A 12,576-nucleotide genomic window follows, 5' to 3' on the forward strand; every position below is an offset into this window, starting at 1 on the left:
CTACCTGAATTTCTAATTCAATGATGGAAGATTTCTAGGCACAATCAAGTACTTGCGAAGTTTGTGTGTGAGTCAAGATGGGATTGACCACTTCTGTTTTAGGAGATAGTGTTATATTGTGTTTCAATTTAATAAAACTTTGGTTAGGATAATTTTTGTAAGGAGTCACAAGATTTATAAGATTGAGACATAATTCGAATGTACTAATTAAGAGTTGATAGTTTAACTCTAAAATCATCCTGAGCATTGAGGGTCAAAGGGATGAATTATACAGTAACCATATGTCAAATGTTCTTGAATGTTGCTTTATGACTTTTCGGTCTATCCAAATATCGGGTATCATTGCTAGATAATCACTCTGATTAGTATAAAAATTTATTTCTGAGTTATTAGTTTTGGTTTGAACCTATAGGATCATACACAAAAAAGATTCTTATCTGATCAGATGGCTGATCAATAATTACAAATCATTAAGGGTATAATTATTAATATAATTAATGATTAACCTTATGTAAAAGTTACGATAAAATAATTTGCTAAGAGTTTATGAATTAATAAAGGATTAATTAGTAATTAGATTACTGATTAGCTTAATTTGATTGAGCAATGAGGTTTGGATCAAGTCTAATTGAATTAGATTCAGTTAGCTGTAATCCGATTAGGTATAGGATGACCTAATCGCTAAAGAAGATTAATTTCTGATTTGATCAGAATTTGGACTCGATTAAATCCTAATTTGATTAGGATTTGATTGAATAAATTAGGTGCCTAATAGGATTAGGTTTGATCTTCTCTTAGGCTCTAACCAAATGGGTTTGGATTGGACCTAATTGGATAAACCTAGAGTCCAATCGAATTGGACTTTCTCCCCTTACGCCCTACCTTATCCATGCCCTACATTCCTTCATGCAAATTTCAGATTTTGCATGAAAGTTTTCCATGCCAGATGAAGTTTCTCACCCCTCCTCAATTCCCATTTGATTGGGATAGGATTTGGTTCAAGTTGAATTCAAATCTAATTTGAATTCAAATTGTGATAAGGATAAAGCCTTGTTTGAATATGATCTTATCCCTATCCTATCCATTTGTGGGATGCCAACCTTAAGAAGGCTAGCTTTTGGGCATGCATAGGAGATCTGAGAGTAATCAGAGAAGTGTTTCATTGAGAAGAGAAAAAAAGTGAGAGAAAGTCTTCTAGGCATGATGTTTCTTTAAGGCATGGGTTTCTAAATCCTTAATGTGGGGATTTTGGAAGAGAGAAAATAGCAGTTTCTATTTTCATTTTCCTCCTCCTACCATGTGATCCTCCAAAAGCTTTCTTCTCCTCCAAAATAGTTTGAGATATTTGAAGGAGCACGAATCAACCATCAATTGGTCTATGTGTGAGCTAGCACTCTTGAGAGATCGATCTGTTCAGGGCTTCATATAGACGTCCTGTAGAGGCCGGGCATATTGTGCGGCTGCACTGCCATAAAGAGAACCAGTAAATCCATGTTCCTCAACAACGGTGAATATCGACCAGCACTAATGTATAGAGTTTGGAACTCAAGTACATAGTAGATATGATCTGCAATATTGATATGATCACATAGATTTGATCTATGAGTTTTTAATTTCAGAATTTGTATGCATATTATGTCATGTCATTGATCCTAGCATAGGTTGTTTTAGATTCAATCTAATGCATGATAAGATTAAAAAGTTTAATCTTATTTATTTTGACTATAAAATTTTGAAATGCATGCATGAAATCATCTGTTATTTTTCATCAGCGGGCATATGATCGAATAAGCTAGTCTTTACTTCGACGAACACTCCAGGCACTAGGTTTCGAGGAGAGGTGGATTGGTTGGATCATGAATTGCAGTGAGGCCCCGAGCTTCACTATCCTTATCAATGGCACCCCGATGAAGTTCTTTCATTCCTCTATTGGTCCTCGCCAAGGTTGTTCCCTTTCCCCCTACTTGTTCATTTTATGTGCTAACGCCTTATCTAGAACATTGAGAGCAATGATTCAAGGGCAGACCCTGGAGCCGTATTGGCCTGCCCCTGATGCCTAGCCACTCTCGTACCTTCTCTTTATAGATGACTGCCTCCTCATTGGGTATGCCTCGATCCAAAATACGGAGTGCTTTGCTTCTGTTACCCGGGCCTACTATCGAATGTCAGGTCAGTTGATCAACATTTAGAAGTTTGCTATCATCTTTAGCCCAAGCATGAAGCCCCAAGTGAGATTGGTGATCAGGGAGAGCCTGGCGGGAGCAGATGGGGACGCTGACCTATCTCAAGATTTCAATCACGAGCCATCACCTAAGACGGACTGAGTGTAGACCTTTGGAGTAGTGGATCCAGAGCATCTCCAGGACTGGCAAGCCAACGCCCTATCCTTCATGGGCAAGATGACTCTAGTGAGATTGGTGTCGAGCTCTGTTTCGATGTACCTCTTGGCCAATACAATTGTGCCGGTTGCTTATATTAGAGGGATGGAGCAGTAGTTTCGCAACTTCCTGTGAGGATCCAAGCACGATCATTAGCGAGTCCATTTGCTATCCTGGGAGGTGGTGTGTGCAAGATAGTGGCCTTGGGATCCACTCTTTGGTGACGAAGAGGTAGGCTCTGATTGTCAGATATACAGTCAGATTCATGATCTAGTCGGACTGCTTGTGGAGTAGGATAATGAGGGTCCGTTATGGTAGTGGAGCCATGAAAATCCCATCTAGGCTGCCCAGGACTACTTTTTCATCTAGAGGGAGATCCGTGCTCGAGGGCCCGACATTATGGACCGTATCAGATGCTTGATCGGGGATGGGCATTTGGTGGAGGTGACCCAGTATGACTGAATTTCGAGCATTCTTCTCTCCCATTGGCCGATCTTTATCAGTAATAAGGTGGAGGACCACATGAGGTTGTCGATCTCATTACTACTAATGGCTCGGGTTGGAGGGCACAGGAGATCATTCGGACTTTTGGGAGCCCACTGCAGAGCGGATCCTTGCCATCTCAATTTTGATGCACCCCAATCAGGATACGAGGGTCGGAGACGTTTTTGCTGCCTGAAAGATCCCTCAAGCCTGAAAGTTTCCTTGAGGGACCTTTCCCAATTGTGTGGACTGGCGCTGACTAGGAGGATCGAGGCTACTTGGATTTGGAGAGTAGCTGCTTATCCTAGGGTGAGAATTTTTCTATGAAAACTTGCCTGAAACTGGCTTTCCACCCGGACACTTCTCAGGGATAAGGGCATGGAGATTCCGACCTTGTGTCCAGTCTGTGGAATGGAGGAGTTTGTAGAGTATGCCATTTTGTGCTGCCCTAGGACGAGAGTCATCTGGAGACAGATAGGCGGCTATCCATGGGAGACGAGTACGGACCCATGGCTGATTTTCTTCTTGGGCTTGATCCGACAGAGCGTGACCTACAAGATGTTCGCGGTTGGTGATCAGATGGCTTATATCGCTTACCAGATTTGGCTGTCGAGGAACAGCCTAGTCTTTGACAGTGAGGTGATTCTTGCTCGTCGGGTGGTGGAGAGAGCTCTTTATCTTGCTCTGGAGTATTGCCAGTTTGACACTGCCACCCCATCCCTTGATAACCCTGATCTTTGGAGCTCCCTAGCTGCTTTAGCAGTGATCCATAGGGTACTATCCATCTCTTGGGAGCCCCCACCCTCGAGGTTTGTCAAGGTGAACTTTGATGGCAGTGTCAGGGATGGGAGAGCGGTGCGGGCTTCGTCATTCGTGGCTCTGATGCTAGACTTTTGGTAATCGGAGGTTTCTACCTTTTTGAGCCTTCTATCTCGAGTGCAGAGCTTCATGCCACCGGGCACATGTCACCTTCGCCAGGCAGCAGTTTCACGCAAAGAAGATCTATCTTAAGAGTGACTCTACTACTGTCATTGCTTGGATCCAGAAAAGTGCAAGGCAGCTCGAGATTCATCCGCTAATTCAGGGTATCTAAATCTCTCTCCATCAAGCTGTTGAGGTCAAAGTTTGGTATGTTTACCGAAAAGTAAATACTGCGGCAAATTGGATGGCGGCATATGTTGCAGAGCACTCCGATGATTGAATTTGAAGATAGGATGAGAATTATCTGTTGGTCCTGCATGACTTTATGTATCTTGATCTTTTGGATTGTTCTCGCATTAGATTGATAGACCGTCCATTTGTAACCCAAAAAAAAAAAAAAAAAAGGAGACGCCCTTTTCATCCAATTTGCTTCCTGGCTCCTGATGATCCCTTCCCAGCAAGGAAAAACCCACCTCGCGCAACCACAGAAAAAAGTCTAGCCCTCACACACCACCATCCCAGTGCTTTAAAACCACACACCCCAGCCCATAGTTATCATAACAAAACACTCAACTCAAAATAGCCACCATGTCCGTCCCCTACGACTGGACAGTGCGATTAAAGCATTCGACGAGACAAAGGCCGGCGTGAAGGGCCTCGTCGACGCCGGCATCAGCAAGATCCCTCCCTTCTTCATCCAGCCACCCGACCACTCGGGCGATGTCAACCCCTCCGACTCGGACGACGCCACTTCTCGCCTCCAAATCCCCGTCATCGACCTCCGAGACGCCGAATCTGACAGCGCCAGAAGAAAGGAGGTTGTGGGTGAGGTGAAGCGGGCCTCTGAGACGATGGGGTTCTTCCAGGTGGTCAACCACGGCATCCTGCGGCGGTGCTCGACGAAATGCTTGCAGGGGTGAGGACGTTTAACGAGGCGTGGCCGAGGTGAAGAGGAGTACTACACCAGGGATTCGGCGAAGAAGATGACGTTCAATAGTAATTTCGATCTGTACCAGGCGCCGGCGGCAAATTGGAGGGATACCATATTCTGTATGATGGCGCCGGAACCTCCAAAACCGGAGGAACTGCCTCTGGCTTGCAGGTAACGTCTCCCGTTGCCGTCCACCGCTATTCCGCTAGGATATTCGACCCGTTGGGTTGTTTAGATTGGGATGTCAATGGCGTGCTGCTTAAGTCCTTTCTCCTCTCATATCGCGAGTTATTTAATTTTTATTCCATTACAATTTTTTTTTCAAAAATAAGAGCATCTCTCTCAGAAGAATCCCTCGAGTGGGGAAAAACACTCGGTTGTCCTCCAGCACTCACGTTTGCTTCATTTCATTATGTGGTACAATTCGCAAGGAACATACAAGGGGAGCAATCAGCATGCAATAAACAAGCTGGGTTTTTTTTTTTCTGTGCCAATTAGAATTTTTTTTTAGTTGCTACAGCATTTTTGTAAATTAGTATCTTAGTTCTTCTTATTTTTATTATACTAGTGTGTGCTCACGCACACGTGCATATATATATATATATATATATATCAATTTATCAAAAACTTTTTGAAAAATCCAACAGTTTATAGATCAGGGGCCTTGTTAACTTCTCTCTAGCCCAAGGAGAGGTCTAAGATTTTGAGAGAGTATTAGAGGAATAGAGAGTCCAAGTACTTTCCAATTGTATTCTCCAACGTACGTGGCCAGAAAACACACCCTCTTGTTGAAATTTATTATCATATCCCAATCTAATTATAATTTTATTTTTAATTAATCATTAATTTTAATGACTTTAAAATTCTATTCCTAGTATTAGTCTATTTAATTATTTTTTTAAAATTATTAAAATTTATATTTTATTGGACTTTTGATTTTTAAGTCAAGATAGGAGTTAAACTCCTATCCATATTATGCTTTATTTAAAGACACATTCAAAGTCTCGGAGTATAGAAGATGGTGGGAAAAGTATGTGTGGAATATTATAATGGGAAGAGAGAGTTTTAGAGGTGTTCTCTTTGTTAAGACATGAGAGAGCTTCATTATATTACTCAATTTTTTAATAAAAATTTTTCTCTCTCCAAAATTTATTTTTCTTTCAACGTTTCTTTTCTTTTATTCTTTCGGTATTTGTTTTGGATCTTGAACTAACACGTTCGATCTACTCTCCATAGCATGTCATTCTAGCTATATAGTATCAGAGCTTTATGTTTTGGAGATTAGTAGCCTGTGTATTTATATTCTATATGGTATCAGAGCTAAGATCTTGAGATTGGTGACTCACGCATTTGTGGCTCTACATGGTGTTAGAGCCATAAGCTTGGAAAGTACTTGAGTGGTCTACAATTTTGATCAGATTTATTTAAAGCATGATATTTTTTTTAGAACAATAACTTGATTGTTAGTGGTTTACACCATGGTGTGATTGAAGAGCTTCCAATAATTCATTTTACGATGGTGCAAACATGTGAACTCTTGTTTGGTGATTCAAGAGGTGAATTATCATAGCTAATACTAATACCTTCTTTATCAATGGATTCATGCATATGATGTCTGACCTTACTAATATTAATATAGCTACTTTTACTACCACCATTTCTTTTCATAAGTTGAACAACACCTATTATCTATATTGAAAAGCTCTTGTTGGGTCTTATTTAAAATTACAGAATTTATAGGATATTCTGGATGAGTCAGAGATGATGTCAATAGATGAGATCACAAAAAGAAAATAGAGTTTGAGATCTCGAAAGGTAATGTGGATTATTCAAAATTCAGTTGATAAAAAAATTAACTTTATATTCAAGATGTAAAGAAGCTAGAGGAAGCATGGGATATTTTTGTGGCTGTTTACTCAAATTCTAATAAGGTGAGATATCATAAACAAAAATTATTTGAAAAGTGGATTTTGATTTCAGACTTCCTCAAAAATCTTAAAAAAGAAAAAAATTATTTTAAAGATGAAGATTTGAAACAGGAGGAGCTTGATCAATTAGAGATTGGATCAACTTCATAAAACTCAGAGCATAGTAAGATTGATCAGTTTGAGGATCAATCAAGTCTAGAAAAAAAATCTAATGCAAGATGAGCTTAATCAAGTGGATATTGTATCAAGTTCAAAAATGATCATGATTGAATGTTCAGTTGATTCTAAAACTGCTTAGAAAAAAGTCAAAGGATGCTATAATTGATCCAGTTATAGAAATTTGTACTAAAAAATCAAATCATATGGGAAAGTCTTATACTGAAACTATCCAAGATATGAATAGTTTGTAGAATCATAGCCCATAACCAACTTTCCAAAAGGCAATTGTCTATTAGAAGGTAGGGTTTATTAGCCTTTATTGAGCTAGCATAGAACCCTATGATAAGCATGCAAGCAGGATGTGCACTGGCATATAGCCAATAATCTCCTCCCAGCAACATTTGGAAGGCTTGATGGGTTTGAATCTGCAACTTCGCTCTAATGACACTTATAGGACCGTAATCCCTAACCAACTTTTCAAAAGATAATTGTCCATTAGAAGAAAGGATTTATTAGTCCTTATTAAGCTAGTACAGAACTACATGATAAGCACACGGATGGATCGAGAGGCTTCATAGCCGAGTCAACCCATATCAAGTCAAATCAACCTCAAGGGTTAGGCTGATCGGTCAATCCTATTTAATCCATACCAACCAGGGCAGGTCGATCCTCTGAGTCGATCTTGGAGGATACTTGCCACATCATCAGCCATCCCTCAACTGGAAACCTCTCTTTGGGTCCCATCGAGAGTGTGTTGGCACATCGCCAACATGGTTCAAGTAGAGATTTAGTCAACCATGAGCACGAAGAGCTGACTAATTATGAAGTAGCTAGTTTCAGAGATCAAGTAGCAAGAAGATATTTTTTATAGATATTATTCTTGTTGTACTTTAGCAATCAATAAGGTTTTTGGTATATCAATTAATTTTGAAACTACTCCAAAATTCGAGCTGTTAGAAGACTCATGCATGATGATTTAATTCCATATTCCAAAGAAACCAATTATGTGCAGATATTGAAGCAACATAAGTGGGGGTATATGAATATAATCAAAGTTTTGTTATTGGTTTTACTTATGTGTAGGTTGTGGCTGATGCTCATAATTATTACAATCGATAACTTAATATTCATTGGAATAAGTTAGATGTCCGAGAAAATTTTAACATCATGACCATAGAGTTAATGCCCAGAAAAAGTGTTGCAACATATCATCATTTTCGTTATATGCATTAAAGAGGACAAGCCAGTGAAGGAATTAATGTTCAAGTCAATAAAGAAGTTTCATTACTCAATTCTTAGTTCAATAAGTTGTTATATATTATTGTTACCATGGCAATAATGGTAATGGCTACTATGATGTTTCATAATATTGATAAATTTAGCATTATCGAATGGACTTTGCAATGATAGGGAGTATGGAGATTCATTGACTTTAGGATTCTATTCCTGATATTACTCTATTTAATTATTTCCTTCTAAAGGTTATTAGAGTTTATGTTCAAATGAGTTTTTGATTTTTAAATTAAGATTGGAGTCAAACTCCCACCCATATGGTGCTCTATTTAAAAGAATCCTTGGTGTTTCCTTAGAGTGTGGAAGATGGTAGAAAAAGTGTGTGGAATATTATGGTGGGAAGAGAGAGTTAGAGATGGCCTCTTTGATAAGGCATGAGGAGCTTCTTTGTATGGTTCGATTTTTTTAATAAAAATTTTTTTCTCTCCTAAATTTATTTTTCTTTTAACATTTTTTCTATTATTTTTTCTATTTATTTTGGATCTTGGGCCGGCACATTCAATTTACTTCGAATAGTTTGCCATTCTATATGATATCAGAGCTTTAGGTTATGGAGCTTGGTGGCTCGTGCATCTACCATTCTACATCTCCACCTTCCCTTTCCATCTCCTTCTCTCATATTTTTCCCTTGTCTCCCCATTCTCTCATCTGTTCTCCTATCCTTCTTTTTAATTGGTAGAGCTCTTATGCCCTTACAACATTGCCCACAACGGGTGTGTTGGCATAGTGGTGGAGGTGGTCATGGTGAAGTGGAGTAGAGCCCCAATGGTAGAGTTGGCATGGTAGAGGAAGCAAGCAAAGGATAGGGCTAATGGCAGTGGGTGAGAATAGGAGGTGGACACTATGAAGTGAGGTCTAATAGGCTGATGGCAAGTGCATTGGAGCTTGGTGCTGAAAGCTTCCATCTAGTCATGAAGTAAGTGGAGCCTACATGTCAAAGCTAAATGAGGAGCATTGGTTAGCTTATGTTGTTAAAGGGGTGGATTGGTAGTGTAGCAAAAGAGGTCAACCAACTGAGGAGCTTTGGTTAGGTGTATGTTGTTAAAGTCCTATGCTGACTAATCTAAAGAGTATCATATGGGTTTATTAGTCTATGCCACTTCAAATTTGGATTGCATCTTTCACGTAAAAGAATGATTGATACAACCTTCACACATCTCAAAGCACTCTGAACTTCCTCATTCATCCACCTATATAGATCTCAAAGAGATCATTGCATGATCCAATAGTGGATTAATGCCAAGGAAGGTAAATCCTTCTTTCACATGAAAGACAATCCCTGCCCATGCCACTCTTCCTCTTAACAGCTTAACTTTGGGACTGTGAGTCCATGATAATTAATATCAAAGCCAGAGGCATTGTACATCGCAACCTTTATGAGTCATATGGGTCTCTCATTGGGGGATACCAGAGTTAAGGAGGAGCAAGATTAAGTTGGACTCGAGCCATAAGTGTGTTGTCCTCTCTCAAATAGGAGCTAACCATGATGAAAGTATCATGATACTGGATGGGGGAGGTTGTTATAGTCCCACAATCTATATCGTACCAAGAAAAAGGGTGCCATATAAATTTATTAGTCCAATAGGTTGTCTTCTTAATGGTTTAAATTTTTGGGTTGCAAGTTAATAACAAGTGGTATCATAGCGAAGTCCATTATATGTCACAATCTTTATTAGTTATATGAGTTTCTCACGGAGGATTCTAGGGTCGAGTAAAATTGAGGCCATGGGTGGGGTTGTCTCTCTTTAGTTTGAGCCAACCGTAATGAGGGCATGAGTCCATAACAAATAGGAGAAAGCCCGAAGACCAATTGGTGCTGGAGTGGGTGGTTGAAGAGGTAGCTGGGGAGTAATAAATAGCTCTCATGGTTTAGATCAAGTATAATGTTGGTGGATAACATTAGCAGGTTAAGTGAATTGGTCCTTCCAGGGCATGGGTAGCAGGATATGATGCGGCGCCAAGCCTGCTAGATCTAGATGGCCAATTAAATGTTGAATTGTGTTTGAGGGGCTCCTAGTCCTTCTTGTGGCCCACATTGGATCTGAGATGGGCGAGTTATGTGTAGAATTGATCTTTGGAATTGTATTGTTTGGGTTGTTGGACTTCCCTATCTTTTTTTTCTCTTTTATTTTTTCCTCTTTATTATGTCCTTCTTATGTTCTATTTTCTTCTTCCTCTCGTACTCATTTAATTCCTAATTATATATATGGTAGTCTGTCCATCTTTTTTCTCAAAAAAATAAAAAAATAATTTATACATAACTTGAAATATTAATTAAAAATATCAATTTCTTGACAACTTCTTATTTACTTTATTAGTCATCAACCTCAAATCACACTCTTGATGAATTTAATGGGACTTCCCATTTTCTATTAAAAAATCGAAAAAAGAACTTTAATATGACATGGTATATCCTGTTTACGTTTTATTTGGCATCTCATGGATCCACATCTTCTATTTGTAGAGAAATAACCTTCCATTATCCAAACCATATTAAAAAACTGGGGATCTTTCTCTTTGAGCTACTTTCTGAGGCGCTCAGCCTTAATCATGATCATCTAAATCAAATGGAATGTGCCAAAGGACTTGCTGTTCTTGGCCACTACTATCCGCCTTGCCCACAGCCTCAACTCACTCTTGGAGCTAGCAAACATTCTGATCCAGATTTCCTGACCATCCTTCTACAAGACCAGATTGGTGGCTTACAAGTGCTGCATCAAAATCAATGGATTAATGTGCCTCCTCTGCCTGGAGCTTTAATAGTAAACATTGGTGATCTACTGCAGGTATGTTTTTCATTAGGTACAGAAATATTAATGCAGCAAAATCAAATATTTGATTCTCAGTTACTTGATTTACTCTAATGTAGTTTCATTCGAAACAAAAAAAAAAAAAAAGGAAGAAGAAGACAAGACTCACTAAAATGTATGCTGATTATAGTTTCAAATTCATAGAATTTAGATTCTCATGGGTAGATTATTACTTGTAAATGCCATCATATATGTGATATTATTTATAATTTTCCTCTTGTATTTCTGTGATCTGCAGCTAATCTCCAATGATAGGCTTAAGAGCGTGAAGCACAGGGTGCTTGCAAATAAGAGTAATGTCCCTAGAATTTCTGTGGCAAGCTTCTTTACCACAAATTTCTACCCATCTATGAAGCTCTATGGCCCTATCAAGGAGTTATTATCCAACGAAAGACCGGTGTATAAAGAAGTATCAGTGAAGGATTTCGTCACCTACTACAAGATGAAAGGACTTGATGGACAATCAGCACTAGACTATTTTAAGATATGATTAAAAGTCAGGACAATTTAGTCTGCTGAATTTATTGAAATCCAAAGGATTAAAGAGATACATATATATATATATATATATATATATATAATATATATATATATATATATATATATATATATATATATCCTACGTTTATTGTACTGGAGAAGCTAAATGAAGTATTTTATTGCAGATCCTCAGGATTCCACAAGGTCTTTACTAATTATCGAATCATAGAAAAGATTCTACATCTTGAGATGAAGCAATATTCTCAGCAGGTGACACCCGGATGGACCGATATCACGTTATCTCAATTGATATGTGTTGTGGGCAGACCGTAGGGGGACCCCTTAATAGTCCCACATCGGGCAAACTCTGAGTGTGCATGTGCTTAAATGGGATACGAGCCCGCAATCCCTCACGAGGCACCTTTTGCCTGCTGCTCAGGCCGAAGGACAAAACCGTGACTCCGGGTACACGTGCATCCAAAGTGGCGGCGTCCCTGGGGGGAGCGGACAATACTTTGTGGAGCCCCCTTAATAGTCCCACATCGGGCAAACTTTGAGTGTGCATATGCTTAAGTGGGATACGAGCCCGCAATCCCTCACGAGGCGCCTTTTGCCTGCCGCTCAGGCCGAAGGACAAAACCGTTTGTAGGGTCTGAGGCAGTGCCTCTGATGACCTTTGACACGTGTGCACATCAATATGAAAGGCTGAAGTGTAGTAACGAGGCGATTAGCTATGTAGAACATGAATTTTTCATAGTTAGTTTTTAAGAAACTCATAATTAAACATTGCAGTAAAAAGGATTAGAAAAATTAACTCAACAAATAAATGAGTATCATATTTAATGATATCTAGAAGCGTACCCATTTATCTACGCCTGAAGACAGCCATCCACAATGGCCTCATGAAATACAAGAAGAAAACCATCAGGCCAACTAGTTATTTGCTTGATAATATAATCTAGCGGAGTTTATTAGAAGCACAGAAATAGTACAACATCTAAGTTCTGCTACCTAGCATACAAAATACATGCCATCCCATAGAAACAATCCAACTTGATTTCAAAATCTCACGAAATAGCACATATACACCCTAAGGAAGCAAGAATCAACCTCATATATGGCACCATGACATAGAGTCCCTACTTCTCAAGTCACAGCTTGAAGTGGTCTAGTACAGCATCCCCCGTAAGTCC

At 39.2% G+C, this 12,576-nt stretch overlaps 1 pseudogene; it reads left to right on the forward strand.

Annotated features, from left to right (window-relative positions):
* The first annotated feature begins 3,239 nt into the window (after positions 1–3,239).
* Positions 3,240–11,427, forward strand: LOC105031969 (1-aminocyclopropane-1-carboxylate oxidase homolog 1-like; annotated as a pseudogene).
* The last annotated feature ends 1,149 nt before the right edge of the window (positions 11,428–12,576 follow it).

Source organism: Elaeis guineensis, chromosome 11 (assembly GCF_000442705.2).
Source record: "Elaeis guineensis isolate ETL-2024a chromosome 11, EG11, whole genome shotgun sequence".
Lineage (NCBI taxonomy): Eukaryota > Viridiplantae > Streptophyta > Magnoliopsida > Arecales > Arecaceae > Elaeis > Elaeis guineensis.